Below are 18,084 nucleotides of genomic sequence, written 5' to 3'. Positions count from 1 at the left end.
TATTTTTAGAGCTGTGAAAATCAGCCATAAATCATTCCTGTTTCATAAGTCACCTTTAAGGAAGTATTTAAGGGTTTTCTACTTTACTGTGACTACATAATTGAAAAGTAAGTACTAAAATGTTTAAACATGAGATTCAATGGCTTAAAAAGAATCGTGCCACAGTAAAAATAGATTTCTTGAGAGAATTAACTGATCATTAATAACTTGAATTGACAAAGGCAGCACTAATCAAGTTCTGGCTTCATAATAATTCTTATAAAAAACGGGTGGAAGGGGAGAGCAAGTTAATGAAGCGAGAATAATTTCTGCAAAAATAGTAATGAATCTACAGCACATTAACTCATTAAAGAATTATACTTTTATTTCAGTATTTTCTTTCCAGGTCAAGAATAACGCAGCCACTAAGGACAGGCTGAGTGGGAAGATGATAATGCTTTTTATTGCTGGCAGTACCTACGTCATGTGAGAAAATACCAGAAAAAGAGATCAGTTTTATGTTAGGAAAGCCTTTGAAAGGTGCTGGCCAGAAAGAATGACCCAGTTACAGAAATAAATGTACAAGCTACGCTGAAGACAATTTCTTTGAAAAACTCGAGTGTCCAGGACTGTCATGCCACACTAAATTAAAGACTAACCTGAAAAGAAAAAACCCACATTTCAATCCAGGAAAGGTACAATGCTTGAATCGAACCCTCAAAGTTGACAGCAATGACTGAGGACTCCAGTGGGGACAGAATCAAGTTCCGTATACAGAATTTGTCAGGCTGAAATGTGTGTGCAGTATAAAGTGCATGCACATTAAACCTTCGGCTTCTGAGATGGATCAGAACTACTGCCCATGCAAAAACTGTATGGGTGGTACAGGCCCAGAAGACCTTCCAGAAGTGTCAAGTAACGCATGACTTTACAACACAGCACACGTGTTCAGAAGCTCCAAATAAGAACGTTTGTGTGTCCAGAATCCCAGATGAAACTACTATGAAATGCTGATGTGCAGCAGCTGGAGCAAGAGTGTCTGGACTAGCATTATCAGGTGTCCCTAAATCCCAGAAATATTTGTCAAGTATTAAAAATTTCTAGATATCATAGCTGAGAAAATACAGGCATGTATGTGTGCTGGTTTTTTTGCTGGAATAGAGTTGATTTTCTTTATAGTAGCTACTATGGGGCTATGTTCTGGATTTGTGATGGAAACAGTGTTGCTGGAACAGGGATGTATTATCAGTTATTGCCTAGCAGTGCTCACAGAGTCAAGCCCTTTTCTGCCTCTCACAGCACCAGCAAGCAGGCTTGGGGTGCACAAGTAGTTGGGAGGGGACACAGCTGAGACAGCTGAGCCCAACTGACCAAAACACACCATATGATGTCATGCTCAGCAATAAAAGCTGGGGAAAGGAGAAAAGGGGGATGTTCAGAGTGATGGTATTTGTCTTCCCAAGTATTGTGCACGATGGAGCCCTGTTGTCCTGGAAATGGCTGAACCACTGCCTGGCCACGAGAAGTGGTGAATGAATTCCTTGTCTTGCTTTGCCCGAATGCACAGCGTTTTCTTTACCTGTTAAACTGTACTTGTCTCAACCCATGAGTTTTCTCACTTTCACCCTTCCAATTTTCTCCCCCATCCCACTGTGGGGAGTGAGCAAGTGGCTGTTGGTGCCTGGTTGCCAGCTGTGGTTAAACCACAACAGTCCTTTTTGGTGCCCAACATGGGGCTTGAAGCATTCCGGATAATGGCAGGTTTGACTGGAATCTGCTAGATTGAATTTTTAGCTGTTACTGCTGTTCAGCTATTAACTGGCAGGCTTCTGTGCTTGCCATGGGGCTTGCTTACCTTATTGTGAATTGAAGTCTAGTGCTCGTTAGTGGCTGCTTTTTGCTTTCACTGCCTGCTGTATTGCTGATCATCTTACTCTGCTGTGCCTGGGAACATTTTGGTAACCGCAGTGGTGATGTGCCTGGGCTGGCTGATGGCTGGGGCATCACTGATGTTTCTGTGCTGCTGTACTGGACAGGCTGGAACTCCACTGTGAACTCAAGTCAAAGGGACTGTGACCTCTAAATGAGTCCATACAGGAGCAGGACATCACAAAGCATCTGTGGCAGTGAGCAAATTCACACCAGGGCAGGTACATCTTGAAGTATCTGTGGTCGTGGTTGTGTCTGTGCCGCAGCAGGTATACCACTGAAAGGGTAAGACCATGCTGGAGAAGGTACAACTCAAAGCATCTGTGTCTATGGATAAGTCCATGTGACAGCAGGCACACCTTGAATCATCTGTGGCTGTGCATGAGGTCATGGAGGATCACCTCAAAGCATGTGGCCGTGAGTAAGCCCATGACAGAGCAGGTACATCCCTGGTGGGACTGCAGCCATGGGGGTAAGGCCTTGTTGGTGTAGACTTACTTCTGAAGGCATTGTGACCCATGGACAAGGCCATGCTGGAACAGCTTCACCTCAAAGCAACTGTGGCTGTGTATATGCTGCAGCATGCAGACCACTGAAGGTACTGTAGCCCATAGATAAGGCTGATAATGGGTAAAATACTGTTACCTATATACTGCATACACACACGCCGAGAGTTCAAATTATTTCATGAACCCTCTAGCCAGCCTCAATTTAAAGTGTCCACCTAAAAACTTCATTTAGCCTCTGCAGCTGCTTCAGTCTGTGGGAGTCTTTGGCTGGCTCTGAGCCCTGGTCAGGCAAGAAAGCAAGGAAAAGGAGTTTGTAAACACTTTGTTTAAGTCTTTACTTTTGTGTGAATAAAGGCATCTGCATTTATATTCCTTGCAATCAATCTTATTTGACACAGTTATTCTGTCAAACTCTCTGTAAGGCAGACTTTATTTTTGGCCAGGAATAAGAGCTGTGATCATTATAAAACTGTGAGAAAAATCAATGTCATATAAAAGGAGTGGCTATTTTATATATGCACACAAGCACTGCACGCACACGTAGTATGTAAACCTGATTCTCTGATCATGCAAATGAGTAAACAAATTAGTTACACTTGCTGAGGATGCCTCCTAACGCTCCTGCTGGATCTTTCCTGGAGGTGGGGCCGAGAAAAAGCACCAACACAGGTTAATCAGAACTTGTTATTTTTCCTCTTCCACATCGTGTCTGCTAATTCAGTTTATGTGAGCCTAGAGCTGATTTAAAAGATCACTGTGATGTCAGTTTTCCTAATGGTTTTCCTTTTAGACTTCAACAGATAGGGATGCTTCCTGCCGGTTTTCTGTTTGTAATTCTGCATTGCACAGTGCTGATTTTAATTTGAAATTACCTTCCCTTCTGTGTTTTGTTAAAAATCGTACATTTTCCTCTTCTAACCCAATCATACCTTCCTGCAATGGTATCGTGTTTAGATTTTCTTACGAAAATACCAAGCCTTTTTACTTTCAATGTTTTTTACTTTTCTCACTAAATTCCTCCTTGACTATGTATTTCCTTCTGTCACACCATTTCTCTGCTGATTCTCTGATTTCAGAAAATCAGAAATAAACATCCCAGAAATGCCATAATTTCCAAGTGTCTTGAGAAACAGAGTATGTCTGCACTACGTAGTCCTACTTTAGACTGAAAATATTTCAGAATCTCAGATTTCCACTTAGCATGTTACAACACGTATCGAAATCTCTCATTGCGTTTGACATTGCAGATTTGACTTAATTATGTACAAACATCACTTCTGGTTTGATGATTCTCCAGCCAGGCAGCTCTGGCTGCTTTATGCATTTCCCATGTATTATATCAAGTACTATGTAAGCTTTCACAAGGAAAGCTCTCTGTTGCTCCTCTGTTGCAGTACAGCTTGCCTTAATTCTTAAGCATCTCCCTTTTACCCAGCCCGTGTTTGTACACCAGAAAAAGGCTGCACTCCTTAGAAATCATTTCTGCAACTGCCAGCTCACAGAAACTCCCTGCACGGCCTCGAGATCAGTGACAAGGAACCGCACACCGCTCCTTGGTGACCTTGGGATGCCACTTTAGACATTTTGCTCTGTCGCCCTCCCCAGCGGCCCCTGATGCTGCCTCCAGGCCAGGCTGTCAGGAGGGAGCAGGGTATGCCGCGGCGTGTGCCTGAGCAACACACCAAACACCCTAATGCCTGGGTGGGCTTTTCTCTAGCTGCCTTCAGGAACAAACATCAGTCAGCTAGCAAAGACTATGCCTAAAAAAAGCTATATAACAGAAATATGAGCAAGGCACTGGTAGCTGCAATGTTTTTCTCTCTTAACTGACAGATCAGTTCTGTACATTGCCAAACAAAGGGAGTTCTGACTAAATATTTGTCTCCCAGTGTCTCCCTCTATGAAAAATTAACATGCACAGGATCATCCAGATGAAGAACAGCATGAAAGGGGCTAACAACAGGAGTAGTATGACGAGACAAAACGTTCGTTAAGGATTAAAAAAAGAAGGGTGGCTTTACACGCTGCTAAACGGCTTTTATTTAAACAGGTTATTGCACCCTGTCCCCACTATATACAGCCACATGAGGTTGACACCAGAATAAATCTCAACTCTATAAAAATTTACTGACAACACAGGCTGAGAGAAGAGCTTGTTTACCCTCATCCTCCAGCAATTCCCTTCCTGCAAAATTCAGCAGTTTAGTGCTGCATAAATCTGTTTAACATTTCCCATGACTTCTCCATCCACCTAACTTCTTTGGAGACCCAGAAACTGCTACCACTTCTAGGAAAGCTGAGCGATCCTTGGGTTAGAAGACACTACCACCCCAAGACATCTAGAAAAGCAGAGGAGACAGAAAGGCAGGAGAAAGGCGATAAGAGGCAGTTACACTATTTTGATTTTCCAAAATGCGGACTGGTGGGAATGAGAGGCAGGTCCATGAAGAAGGGGTGTGCTCCACACCACCACTTAAAGGGTTTGGAGCAGCAGGGATTCAGGAACTGCAATGAGGGAAGAGCACTTCAGCTCTGCTTGACCCATATGCACCCTGCAGGGCCATGGCACGTATGCACCAGGAGAACCCCACTGTTTTCCAGCTCCCACAACCCCAAAGCTCTCATGCTGATCCAACCGGGGCCACAATCAGTGCTCCTCTAGAGGTCACAATAAAGGGATAACTTCAGTCAAGCAAGTAACTCGTCTCATACCTGAAAGTTTCAGATTCCATTCTAAACTACCCAAAGCCACCCTGCTGTTTGTCTTTCTCTTTTTGTTGCCATGAAGAACATTTTCTGTGATAAAAGCCAACCCAAATACTGCAAGTTTTCATGAACAAACAGGCTGCAAGAGGTGGCACAGGATGCTTTAGGTTCAGATAATCCTGTCTTGGGCCAGGATGGATTATGTGACTTAGAGTCCTTGAGAAAACCTTCCTCTCTGATCCTGCTGTTTGTTAAAAAGCTATCAATCAAAAAGCTTCCCCCCTTTGCTCTTCACCATATCTTCACAACATCTTCAAACTTCAACAGTTTGAAATTTAAGGTTAAGCCCAGGAAGTGCAAGAAGGAGTTGGAGCAGGTGTCACTGATGACAAAGGAAAGTCACAAATGAGACAGGTTAACCAATCTGAACAGATCCAGTCGAAAGCGTACCACAGGCTGAACTAGTGTTGACACGAGCCAAAACAATGAATTCATCACAGACTTGGTGGCATGTCCACCTCCATAATCCCCAGAGTCTAGTCCATGTGGTTCTGTGACAACACAGAGTGACAAACAGGAGATTAAACTGGGCAGTGGAGCAATAAGAAGGATGGACAATGTTCAATGCCCATCATAAACTGGCAATGTCAAATAAAACTGACATGGCCTTGAGCACTGTCCATGTTCTGCTCAACCCTCCCACTGAGCACTGATGGAAACAGCTCTCTCCAAGAGGTGATCTCAGATGATATAAAGTGAATGATGAGGTGCATGGTGGGGAATGATAAACATGGGAAAGGGTCCAAACTCTGTCAGGCCTTCCATGTGATGGTCATGCTGGAGGCATTAGACCTGGACATGCTGGACACAGCCTCCCTCAATGGCCTCGCCATCGCCCCACAAAGGATGCAGAAAAACCCTTACCCCTACGTGTCCCTTCCACGTGCCTCCCTAAAACAAGGATGTGCTACCAAAAACACCAACGTGGTGTGTTTCCACACTGCTGGCTTGATGGTTTCATTGCTGCTCTGACTGTTCTGACAGGGTGAAAAACAGGCCATGAAAAGAATGTCAGTTACATTTTATCTGGAGAATCATTTGACAAAAAACTGATGGAACAGTGTGAAGCTTTCCCTGGTGTGGGGCTAGGACATTCACTCAACTGGAAGGAGGCCAAAGGGCAGAAATCAGAAGGGCTGTAGACGATTCAAGTGGAAATACCTTTTAGCAAGAGACCTTTCACAGTTTATACTCATTCTTGTTCACAGGTGTTTAAAATACCTTCCTAGAAACTAGGATAATTATTGTCTCACCCTCTATGCTGGACATGCCATTCAGCAAGCTTTTTTAACACCTTTTGTTAAGAAAGATAACATTTGCAAACCGAGAAATTAACCCCGTGCTGTTGTACTTCTGCTTAACATGACTCTGTCAGTACGAGCTGCATCCACAAAACAAGCACTGGAGAACCCAAGCATGCGTTGACATCTCCTCAGAGAATCTGAGGTGTTTAGCTCCCTGCCCTATTAACTTCTGCCTCCCACCCTGCTATATTACTCCCAAAAGCCAACTGTTTGGCAGAAGAGATTTTGCCTGACAAGGCACAGTGCCAAGGCTGATGGAACCAAAGAGCTCTTCCCTAGTGCAGGTCACGTGTCCCCAGAAAGGGAAGGGCTGCAGGGCACCACACAGGGACATCAGCACCATCCTCACGAGGATTTTGTGAGGACCAGGGAGTCCAATGCCCCACACCTGGAGCAGCAACAGTGTCTCTGCCAGGAAACTAACCAGGCTTCAGATGAGGCACCAGAAGGACCTCCAGGCAAATACTCAGCTTTTCAACCAAGTTCCTTCATCCCACAGAATTCAAGAAATGTTAAATGCTTTTCAGTATTTTACTTAGAAAGCAACTAAAATGTTAATGTTGAATTCAGAGTGAAAAATTTTACCTGAGATGCGCAAAGGACATTAATAATCTAGTGCATAAAGTGCATGTTTTTATCCAAAAGGTTTTGTCAATTTTAAAATTTTGGTCAAATTTTAGGTATAAACAGGGTAACAAGAAAATAGTAAAAGATGCTACAAAAGTCAGAGGTGTGTCCTTAAATGCCTTATTTTCTCCTCTTTTTTTACTGTTTTCTTTTTCTCCTGTTAAAAGGATAAACAATAGTGTTAAGGGGGAAGATTTCAAAGTCTGTAAATGTTACTAGATGAAGAACCACAACTTAGCATTAAGAAAACAGGAATTGGAGAGATTTCTATCATTTAAGACCCTGGTCTTGCCAAAAGCAAATGTAGATGAATGCAGACTGACAAGCCCTGGAACAAAGAATCAAACTGGCAGAGTATCAACTAAAAGAAAGATTCTGCAGAATAAAAAGGGATTGGAAGTTATTACAGAAAAATCCTTTAAAGCCTTTAGCCAAGTATCCAGTTGTAGTGAAGAAAGCAAACAAGAAGTTAGGTAGTATTGCTAAAGGAATATAAATCAAAGCTGCCGATATTATCACTCTAACAACACCATAGCTAAACGTGCAGAGGGAATACACGGTACACTTTAAGTGCACATGTGCTAGAGGAAAATACAACCTTTTTTAACAGGTTGAGCAAAAGAGCTATGAAATACTAAGAGCAAATGCCAGCTTTTAATCAAACTCGAAGTCAGAGGCAATATCCAAGGTCCTTCTGCCAGTGACTCTGATTGGTTAGATGAAGGATTATTTGAATCATTACCAGTAGTTTTAATTTCAGTTTTGGCCATTGCACAGCTTAGCACCATCATCAGTGAGTGGTAAAACAAATACAATACTGAGCATCCCCAAGAACTCTGTGTGAGATGGTCTTAACTGCTCCTGTTGGACAGACTGGCTACAAGAGTTTTCCAATCCATAGCAATTGCAGTAACAAATGCTGTCCTTGATCATTTCTCTTGCATTTGCCAGCAAATCTTGGAAAATAAGGAAAATTTGTTTTCCTTTTCTTCAGTTACAATGTGCATTTCAGCCTTAACTAATAAAGATAGCCAGCAAACCACTGAAATTGCAGGATTTCCTCTCAGTGCCTTTGTTAAACTCCCTACAGGTCATTGAAGATCTAACTTGTATTACCAGGACTGCATACACATAATTAAAAGTAACATTGATAACATAACAGTGGCTAGTTTAGTATTGTTTAACATAAAATTGGTACACTTTCCTGCAGATTAAGAAATTCTGTGCTGAATGTTCTTAGATCATAGGTTTCATGTTTACAGTGTAAAACTATGTATGTCTTAACTTAGTTTAGAAGTGGAAAAGGATGAAAGAAAATCTTTCAGGGCAGGTTTGGTTTTGATTGGGTTTTTTTTTGCAGTGCACTTACTTAAAATATTTGTGTTCCTGAAAGTCTGTTGGAAGAGCTCATGTTAGCTGTTACATCGGTTAAAATTTCACTGTTTCTTGTCACAGACAAAATGTTAAAAGAAATCGCAATCCAAAATTCACTCATTTAGAGAATTATAAATAGCTAAAGACTTTGATCAGGCATTCCTGCCCAACTACAATCTACCTCTGATATCAACAGTACAAGAAAATTTCAGTGTACTCCCTCACTGAAAACAAAACTGCTACACCAGTTTCCAAGGGTTCTCAACAGAAAACTGTTAAAGAAAACATACACCACCTAATTGCAGAAGTTGAGGTAGATTCCATTTTTGCTCTCAAATGCTTATAAACAGCATTGTGAAGTTAACTGAAACAAGAAGCAAAATGAAATTCAGGGGAAAAGAAGCAGCACTATCCAATCAACAGAAAACTATACAAGGGAGAAAATGAAGAGGAAATGAGTCTGATGACATTTTACAATGCCAGTAGCTTTCATGTTCTTTTAAAATATTCTTAGTGACTTTTTATATGAAATATATTTCCCTGATACACGTTATGTATGATACAGGCTATTGCATGATGCAGCATTTCTGTTTCGGACTTTGCCATCTGCAGACCATCTTAGCCTAGTAATTATTCTGAGCTTGATACCAAGTTTGTCTGCCAGGTCTTCTGTTGGGATAAGAACTAGAGCGGTTTATACCTGCTGGGAAGCCAGTCCTTCAAATCATGTTTTACCTTGCTTGCAGCACATGAGATGATGTCTCTCAGAGCATCCTTAGAGGCCCTTCTCAAGATCAGATCTCGCTGCCGTGCAGAGAGGAACCCAGCAGTGTGCCATCAGCATAGCTGGCATGACATGGACAAGCACCGGAGGCTCACCTGACTGACCTGCAGATGCTCACTGCAGACAGGAAACAGCCTTTAAGGCAGCACCACATGCCAGAAGGGGAAGAAGACCAACCATATGCTACTAATGGGTGCTACTGAGCCAGCTGCCATCCACTCGGGGAGGCACTTTAGTTTGCATAGACTGTAAACATGCTAAACCTTCAAGTCTAATAAAAGCAAAGAGCATCACTGAGAAACAGCACCAAGAGCTCCACCTTCTCCTTGCAACTCTGTGAGTTCTGTACCGGAGTCTCCCCTAAGATTAGTGTGACCTGCCAGTGGCTGGGGAGGATGCTGGGAGGGCTCAGCATGACTGAAAAATATTCAGTTGACTGCCACATTTCTGTACTGAAAGCTGTTTCTATATACATGAACTTATATGAATTCTGGGGCTGGTACCTCCTTTTGCTGTGGATTCATACAATTCCCAGGAAAACAGGAGTTGGTCTACAACTGCAGCAGCATAGCACTGCCACAGCAACAGCATGGAAACAACGCAAACGTCAGTCACAGCACTGAGGTCCCACAGTACATCTGCCTGTGACTCAAGCAGGAAATCAGCAGACTTTCAAACAAAGCCTGGCATGAAAAAGCAATTTAAACTCCAAATCAGCTGAAGTATAAAATGCTTCCTCACAATATTTTTAAGAAAACAAAGCTGTAAGGCGGTGTCAAAGTCATTATAAAAAGACACAAAATGCTTCTTCATGTTTATGTAAAGTTTTCCAAATGAAGGCAGCAGTCTGTTTTGCTGTGTTCAGAACTGCTTTCCTAACTCACACTGAGTGAATAATGCTTTTCACACAACAGTGAGAAACAGTGAGTTCATACAACCATTTTTGGTTCCTTATAGAACAAAGCACCCTAAGAACCCAAACAATTAGCAGCTGGTAATTCCTTTTATCTTTTTTGTTAAGAAATGGGATGCATAACAACTTGGCCAAATGGTAGGATATGTCATGAGCTCCTTCCTCTTGGATTTTTAAGAATCTATAATTCACTGGCAGGTAAGTAGCACATGAGTATCACTGCCTCGCACAGGTTAAGTCACATCTTCTCATGTTCCTGTGAATACAGGAATCTTCCCTTCGCACATCTTCCCTAAAAAAGTATTCTTTGTCAAGCAGATGTTTGTTTAATGAAAATGAAATCCTCAGATGATGACAATATGTAAAATATCATGGAAAGCAATTACAGAATCAGCTAGGCTGGAGAAGACCTTTTAAGATCACTAAGTCCAACCATTACCCCAGGACTGCCAAGATCACCACTAAACCACATCACTGAGGGACTCATCTACACAGGTTTCAAACACTTTCAGGGATGTTGATTTCACCACTTACCTGGGAAGCCTGCTTAAATAACTGAGCATCCTAATATCCAATCTAAACCTCCCCTGGCACAGCTTGAGGCTGTTATCTCTTCCCTATCACTTGTTAGCAATTGAATGAATGACAGCACTTGAAGACCTTCCCCACTTTCCAGTGTTTTGTCAGTGTACACAACTGAAGTTCCTCACTGGCAAAGACTTGCATTATTCAATCAAGCCTAGAAGTCACAGGGAAAAAAAACTGTAAGTTATGGTTCAATCAGCTGCTAAGCCCTATTCCTAGGGTCATCTGCACTTTGCTCAGAAGCAGCTACTGGCACCTTCCCACATGGCTAACAACCATTAGAGATTCTCTTCCTTTCGGCATCCACTAGCACAAAGCAAATACTTAATCACATATAACAATACCATCTAGTGGTAAAATATATTCATTACACTTAGAATCTCCATCATGTCTTTTCTCACAGGACTATCGGGTACACACAGCAAGAGCAGGCTGTCAGAAAGCATCTCCTCAAGCTGCCTGAACACACACTTCTCTGCCCAGTACCTGAACAAACTCATAATTCTTCTTATCATCTAAACATATTTTAAGCTTTAAGCATATGAATCACTTCATGTAGAGCAGATCAGCTTGTACTCCTGGAAATGATATCAATATACTGATGCCATAAACCATCACCTACGGAGCAAAGATACAGAACCAGACTGGAAGTCACCTCAAAGTGCAGCATACTTGTTACGAGTGTGCTGGCCACACGTGTGGAACAACAGTGTGCCCACAGCTTCTGTATGCCACGTAATAATATAAAGTGCTTACTCCTCTCTACATAAAGACAGAAATTGTATTCAGGTGGTATCCTGAACTGACCTCTTTGCGTGACTCCACTTACCCATGATATGTAAAAAGAATGCAAATTGAACATAAAGGCAAATAGCTACATTTAGCTCCAATCCCTTTAGGAGAGTGTGAATGGTTTGAGACCACAGAATAAAAGCTAGAGCGTATTAGCAAGGCACAAAGAGGATAAATGAGAAACAGAAACAACTTGTTCTACAAAACAATAAATACCAGTTACACTGATGATGCAGAGCTAAAAAGCTATTTGACATGAAATGAAATTATTCAAAGTTAGAATCCTGTACTAATGAAATGGGACAATTTGCTCTACTTCAGTGGGCTTTGTAGAAACATTAGTACATTGTAAACAACATATTAATACAGAGTGCATATTTGTGAAGGACGAATTAAGTCAATACTCAAGCTGTAGGAACAATTTAGCACATAAAGCAGTGCCATGTACAGGTCTGGCTTGTTATCAGCTTGGCCTCTTGAATTTTTATCTCTCAAAAAGAACCAGCTTTGCCAAAAAGCTGAAACACCCCTATAGTCAGGAAAAAGAAAACATTAAACATGTGCCCTTACACAGAGATACATTTGTGGCAAGATACAAAGTTCTGCTTATAGTGAAATGGGAGATTCTACAAAATCTCTATTGCTTTAAATACATTATTATTAAATCAAGCAAATTGCTTTTACAAAACATGATGGTCTAGAAGCCTTCTTCAAACCTCCACTGGAGCTGTTGATTTTCTGCAATATACATATTCATCCAAGAATCCTGAAAGCTATTTAAACGCTTGCCTTTCTCACACTCAAAACCCCTTAATTATCTAACTCAACAAGACCATCATGTAACTATCACCCTGTGGAAAAACTGATGTTCTTCAGAACCTCCTTTAAGCAGCCACTTCACATAATGAAAAGATCAGCAAAAGAAGCAGATTTCCAAACATGAAGCATTTTTTAGCCAACAATAACAACTTCCTATTAAAAATGGCAAATTAGCAACAGCAGTGAATCCAACAATGGCTTAGAAGGATATTAAGAGGTAACATGTTAACAAGGGACTATGGTGCCAACCTCTCATGAATAAAATATTATGGATAATATTATGTTTTAAGTGATTCTGAGCAGAAATGCCATATTGGCATCTCTCCAATGCATACTTCTGCCACCCTCAAATACACAATTACATTATCATGAGTTTCAATTTATTATTTTAGATGTTAGTTATCAGCACTAATACACTTTGGTTTTTAAATCTATTCATAAAGCTCTTTACATGGACAACTAAAATTAATTTGAAACTCAGCCTTAACAGAATCAATATTTGGTTGGTATTCGTAATTTATTCAAGTCTGTCTACATAGGGAAAACATTAGTTTCACCACTAAATTTGAAGCAGGAATTGACATGTTCTATTCCCCAAGGGTTAATTGAGACAATTAGGATCTGAAGACAGAGTACCTGGTGGCAAAAGATTCCAGAAGCAGCATATCTGCTCTGCTCAGCCCAGCTGCACTCTGTTTCTCATGTCAATAATCCATACCCAGGTCTCTTCAAAGTTTCAACCTGTCAGTAATGATGACTGGCTAACATAATTTCATTCAGTGAAATCAAAATGTAAGGCCAGGCCTCAGAGTTGATCCATACCGCCGAATGAAATTACTTTTCATTTTTTATATTCAGAGAAAAGTTATGTTTCCAGACAAATGATTTGTCATTGATTCTTTGCTGTTACCTGCACTTAAATGAATACCTTATGACATAAACTTCAGTGCACACAACATCAGACTGTCATAATTGTTATAATCATAGCATAAAAAACTTCTTCTAGGAGCACTAGCAGTAGCATTCAATCATGGAAAGTAGCTTTCCATCATTCCCACCTTCGTAATGCTTAAAGACAAAAATCACAGCCTAACATACAGAAACAAATATTGAACAGGAAAACATTCATATCTCTGTATCTCTGAAGATTTATTATGGAATTACAGAGAAAAATTCCTGTAAGGGGCTTGACTCAACGTTTTCTTGTCCAAAAAAAAACTGACAAATGACATTCTCAACTGGTTTAGTAGATTAAAAGAAGTGGCTGCAAAAATTTCATTATACAGATTTCAACATTCCCTGACACATGTTGAAATGGCACCTTGGCAGGATACGAGTGATCAGGATTTCTGAAGGTGTTAGGGAGAATGCCTTTATACTGGTACTGAGTGGGCCAAGCAGGACGCTGCTCTCCAGCATCTGCTATTCACTGACAAGGGAGATCCAGCTGGGGATGTAATAGTGGGTGGCAGCCGTGGCTGTACTGACCGTGCAATAGTGGGGTCCAAGATCATGGGCAGTGAGAAATGCAGTACTGCAGGGGTCCAGTCTGGAACCTATCCTGTTTAATTTGTTTATCACTGCCCTGGAGGAGACATACAGGTTGCAGATGACACCTACTTGTGAGGGGCCAGCTGATATGCTGAAGGGCAGAGCTGTCTCAGAGAGACCCCAAGCAGGCTGAAGAAATGGGCTGGAAAGAACTTTGGGAAATTCAGCAAGGAGAAAAGCCAAGTGCTGCCCCAGGGAAGGAAGCACCCCTGCTGCAGCCCAGGATGGGGAGGGACAGGCTGCCCTGCAGAAACATCCCTGTGGGCAGCTAAGCATGGACCAGCTCTGTGCCCTGGCAGGAGGGACAGCCAGCAGCCTCCTGGGCTGGGCTAGCAGGGGCACAGCCAGCAGATCAAGGGAAGTGATCATCCTCCCTTAATCCTCTATTCAGCACCTACTAGGTCTCATCCAACAGTGTCCAATACAAGAAAAACATGGACAAAACTGGAGGGAGCTCAGCAGAAGACCCCCAAGATGGTTGGGGCTGGAACTGTTGCACTACAAGGAGAGGAAGCATGACCAGCACAGAAAAGCTTTGGGGTACCTAACAGCAGCCTGACAATGCCTACAGGGAGGCTAACAAGAAGATGGAGACAAGCTCTTCATGGCGTGAGAACAAGAAACAACAGGAATAAGCAGAAATGAGAACTTCAGAATGAATTTAAGGAAAAAAATTCACCCTGAGGGCAATCAGACAGTGGAGTGGATTGCCCAGAGAGGCTGTGCAGTCTCCCCACTTGGATGTTTTCAAGACAAGATTAGATAATGCTCTGCACAACTCAGTCTGACTTGAGACCTCACCCTGGTTTGCTCAGGAGTGGACTTCTGAGGCCCCTTCACCTGAATTACCCTGTGATCCTATGGTCCTGAGACTAAGTGATAACATATCTCTCTCATATTTTCCTAGAGGTAGCAGCCTAAAAACTGGTTAAATAACTAGATGCAAGTAACTTCCATTAGTATGAAAGCAGAGTGTTGAAATTAGCAGGTTAAAATTCGTCCTAATAAATACAAATATGGATACACTGCCAATACTTCCTTTTTGGCATTTTATGCATTGTCAAATATTCCTAATGAAGTATTGTCACTATTTTGAAAACAGTCATGCAGATAATGGATTTCTCCCCTTCCAGCTGCACAGTAATGATAACCCCCAAAAACATCTGATATCCCACAGATTAAGGATTCACTCACTACAAAGAAGCTGATGCCCTTTTCAATCAACTCTTTTGTTATTTTCTCAACTGAAAGGAAAGGAAGAACATGTGTATTTGCACTACCAACGTGCACGTCTGTTCTGTTCCAACATTAGACCAAAATTACACTTTTTTTGTTGTTGTTATGTTCATAAAGATTATTTGCCACAGACTTTCCTTCATTAATCATCATGGGTTTTTCCTTATTATTACATTTATTAGTCACCAACAGTTTTCAAGAACCCTTGGAACATATGTTAGAATTATATGCCCCACTGCACATCTTATATACAAGCAATTAAGAAACTACTTCTACATAAGCTACAGTAAGATTTATGGCAATCTGCACTAATTCCTGGAAAATAATTTTTCATTCATTCTGGAAACTGCAAATCTTCTTCCCACTATCTAGAGTATTCTGAGTTTTTAAGAGCTATTATTCCACAATCACTATCATAACGACAACCTAGAAATAAATTCAACCAGGTAAAAATTACAGCATTTAACTCAGCATTACAGCATATTTGCTCTGCTACCTTTCAATCCTTGTTTCTAAGCCAATAGACCTCTCTGTGTAATATTTATCCCCATGACAAATACCTGGAATAAAATGATGCTTGGATACAAAATATTTAAGTACATACCTAATCCAATTTGCAATACCTTTATGTGGACCATATGTATTCTGGAAATACAGCTCAAAACTCGTCTTTTTCCATTTCTCTCATGGCTGTACGCTGTTTAAGTGTGACATGCTCTTATGTTCCTGGACAGGTGATGAATAGATGTGAACTGTTGACACTGCATATTAAATACACAGGCTGATGCTCCCATTGAGAGGTCCCCTACAAAAGCATGATTGTTCATAATATTTTGCTAAGTCCTTAATTTTCTGGTGAGGTCTATTAATCTTATCATAGGATCTGAGGGCTCTTTCACCTCGGTTCTCTCTTCCCTGAAACTCTCACCTAATCCTTGTCCTTAGTGAAAAAGGATGCCACTTCTTTCCCAGTTCTACCATGTGCCCTTGAAGCATCTTCGTAACAGTCATTTCAGCAGAGTGCAAGAAACACACTGATGAACAGGAGATGAGGTCTGCGTCTTTTCATGGGATGCAGAAATCAAATGGAAATACCAGTAGTAGCTCTGTTAAGGCAAATAAATATGAATGTCCATGTCCCATCAGAAGAAGAGAATCTGATACTGCGTTATAGAATCACAGAATGATTGAGGCTGGAAGGGACGAGAGGTCATCTAGTTCAAACTCCCTGCTCAAGCAGGGTCACCTCTTTCATCTTCCACAAAACAGTTGTTGAATACTTGAAATAAAACTTACAGATGTCTCTATGTAGCAAACTTCTGCTTTTCACATATTGTTTTTTAAATCCAGGATTTTTATCCTTGCATTTCCTTATCTATGCATCAAGTGCAAAAACAAAACAAAACAAAACCAAAAAAAAACAAACAAAAAAAAACAACAAAACCCAAACCAGAGGCATGATATAATAACAAGTTTAACAGGAAAGATCTGAAATACACAGCTGCCACCTTAACTTCTACCTTCTGTGTGCAACTTGGCACATCTTTCAATGATACAAAGGGAGAAGTTTTAATCGGATGTATTTTTAAACCTTAACCACAAAGCTCAAAAGAGACAAGGTTTCTTCAGGTTGGTTTTTAAATAGAATCATAGAATCATAGAATAGTTAGGGTTGGAAAGGACCTTAAGATCATCAAGTTCCAACCCCCCTGTTGCTCTGCAGAAGTTTGTTTTGGTTCAAGTTTCCTCTTGCACATGCAAAAGACAAATGAGGGACATTCCTTAGACAGAGAGATGCAATCACAAGGCATAAAGCTGACACAGAAAGTCCTCTTCAAAACTTAAGGCATTCTAGGCAGTCCCCTCCAATGAAAAGATGTATTTCTAGAGACTGATGAGGATAAAGTACAGATCATCTGCAGGATGGCTCAAAGCACCTGATGTTGGTGCTCTGAACTGCCTTCTGGATGTGCCCTATGGCCCTTACTGACTGTAGAAGAAACCATGGAAGGACCAAGATAGATGCCTGGAACAAAGGAATAGTAATAAATTTTTTAAACATAGTAATGATTTGGGGATTTCTAAAGTACTTGATGACAATTTGTCCTCTGCTGCACTGATGTACTGTCCCACAGTGGTTCTGTGGCACTTTTAAAGAGGTGAATTCTGCTGAATTTTTGGTCCTCTCAAAGAGCATTTTAGGAGCAGAACATGTATAAAGGTGTCCCAGTATGCAGAAGCTTATATCTGCCATACTCTTCCCTGTGGAAGTCTTTGTTGCATGCCAGTTCACTCAGACCTAGCTTTACTATTACATAGTGCCAAAGAAAACTGAGCATGTTTACTGGGAAATAGACATGGAACAAAACCGCAAAACAAGAAAATTAACTGGATTCTGTTAAAATTGCATTTAAGAAGAAAAATTTTGTTTCTTCATTTTCTTAGCTAGCTTCTGTCTCTCCTTCTCCTACTTTAGTTGAAAAGTCTCTAACTTAAAATGGAGTTTCTTTGTCCGAGTGCTGCTCATGGAGGAGGAAAGGAATCAATGAATCATAGAATCACCTAGGTTGGAAAAGACCTTTAAGATCATCAAGTTTAGCTATTATCCCAGGACTGCCAAGACCACCACTAAATCATGTCACTAATGGCCTCATCTACATGGGTTTTGAACACTTCCAGGAATGGTGATTCCACCACTTTCCTGAGCAGCCTGTTCCTGGTGCAGCACCTACAGTCTTATAAGCCTCAGCATTGTTAAGTTCTTCTGCATATTTGGATATAATATTACATTGTTAAACAGAATTATCTATGGAGAAATACTAAAGGAGAAATTATCTAGGAGAAATACTAAAGACACAAACTGCTTATTTCATTCATAGCTATTCTTTTCCTATGAGTATCATATGACTGACTACA

At 41.0% G+C, this 18,084-nt stretch overlaps 1 protein-coding gene across 7 annotated transcripts in view; it reads right to left on the bottom strand.

The window, feature by feature from the left end:
* TAFA2 (TAFA chemokine like family member 2) overlaps window positions 1-18,084 on the bottom strand; it is a 203,070-nt gene that overhangs the window by 146,593 nt on the left and 38,393 nt on the right. The window contains exon 1 of one of the 7 annotated variants that reach the window (XM_061348533.1): window positions 3,012-3,047. The exons of the other annotated variants lie outside the window; for them this stretch is intronic. The gene's annotated coding sequence lies outside the window, so the exon portion shown is untranslated. Of the gene's footprint in view, window positions 1-3,011; window positions 3,048-18,084 lie in introns of those variants that run through there. 7 annotated transcript variants of the gene reach the window in all.

Source organism: Neopsephotus bourkii, unplaced genomic scaffold (genome assembly GCF_033783945.1).
Source record: "Neopsephotus bourkii isolate Nb327-2 ecotype Australia unplaced genomic scaffold, CSIRO-AGI_Nbou_v1 NB_359, whole genome shotgun sequence".
In the NCBI taxonomy this organism is placed as follows: domain Eukaryota; kingdom Metazoa; phylum Chordata; class Aves; order Psittaciformes; family Psittacidae; genus Neopsephotus; species Neopsephotus bourkii.
The sequence above is the reverse complement of the archived record's forward strand: the minus strand, read 5'-3'. Positions and strand labels throughout refer to the sequence as shown.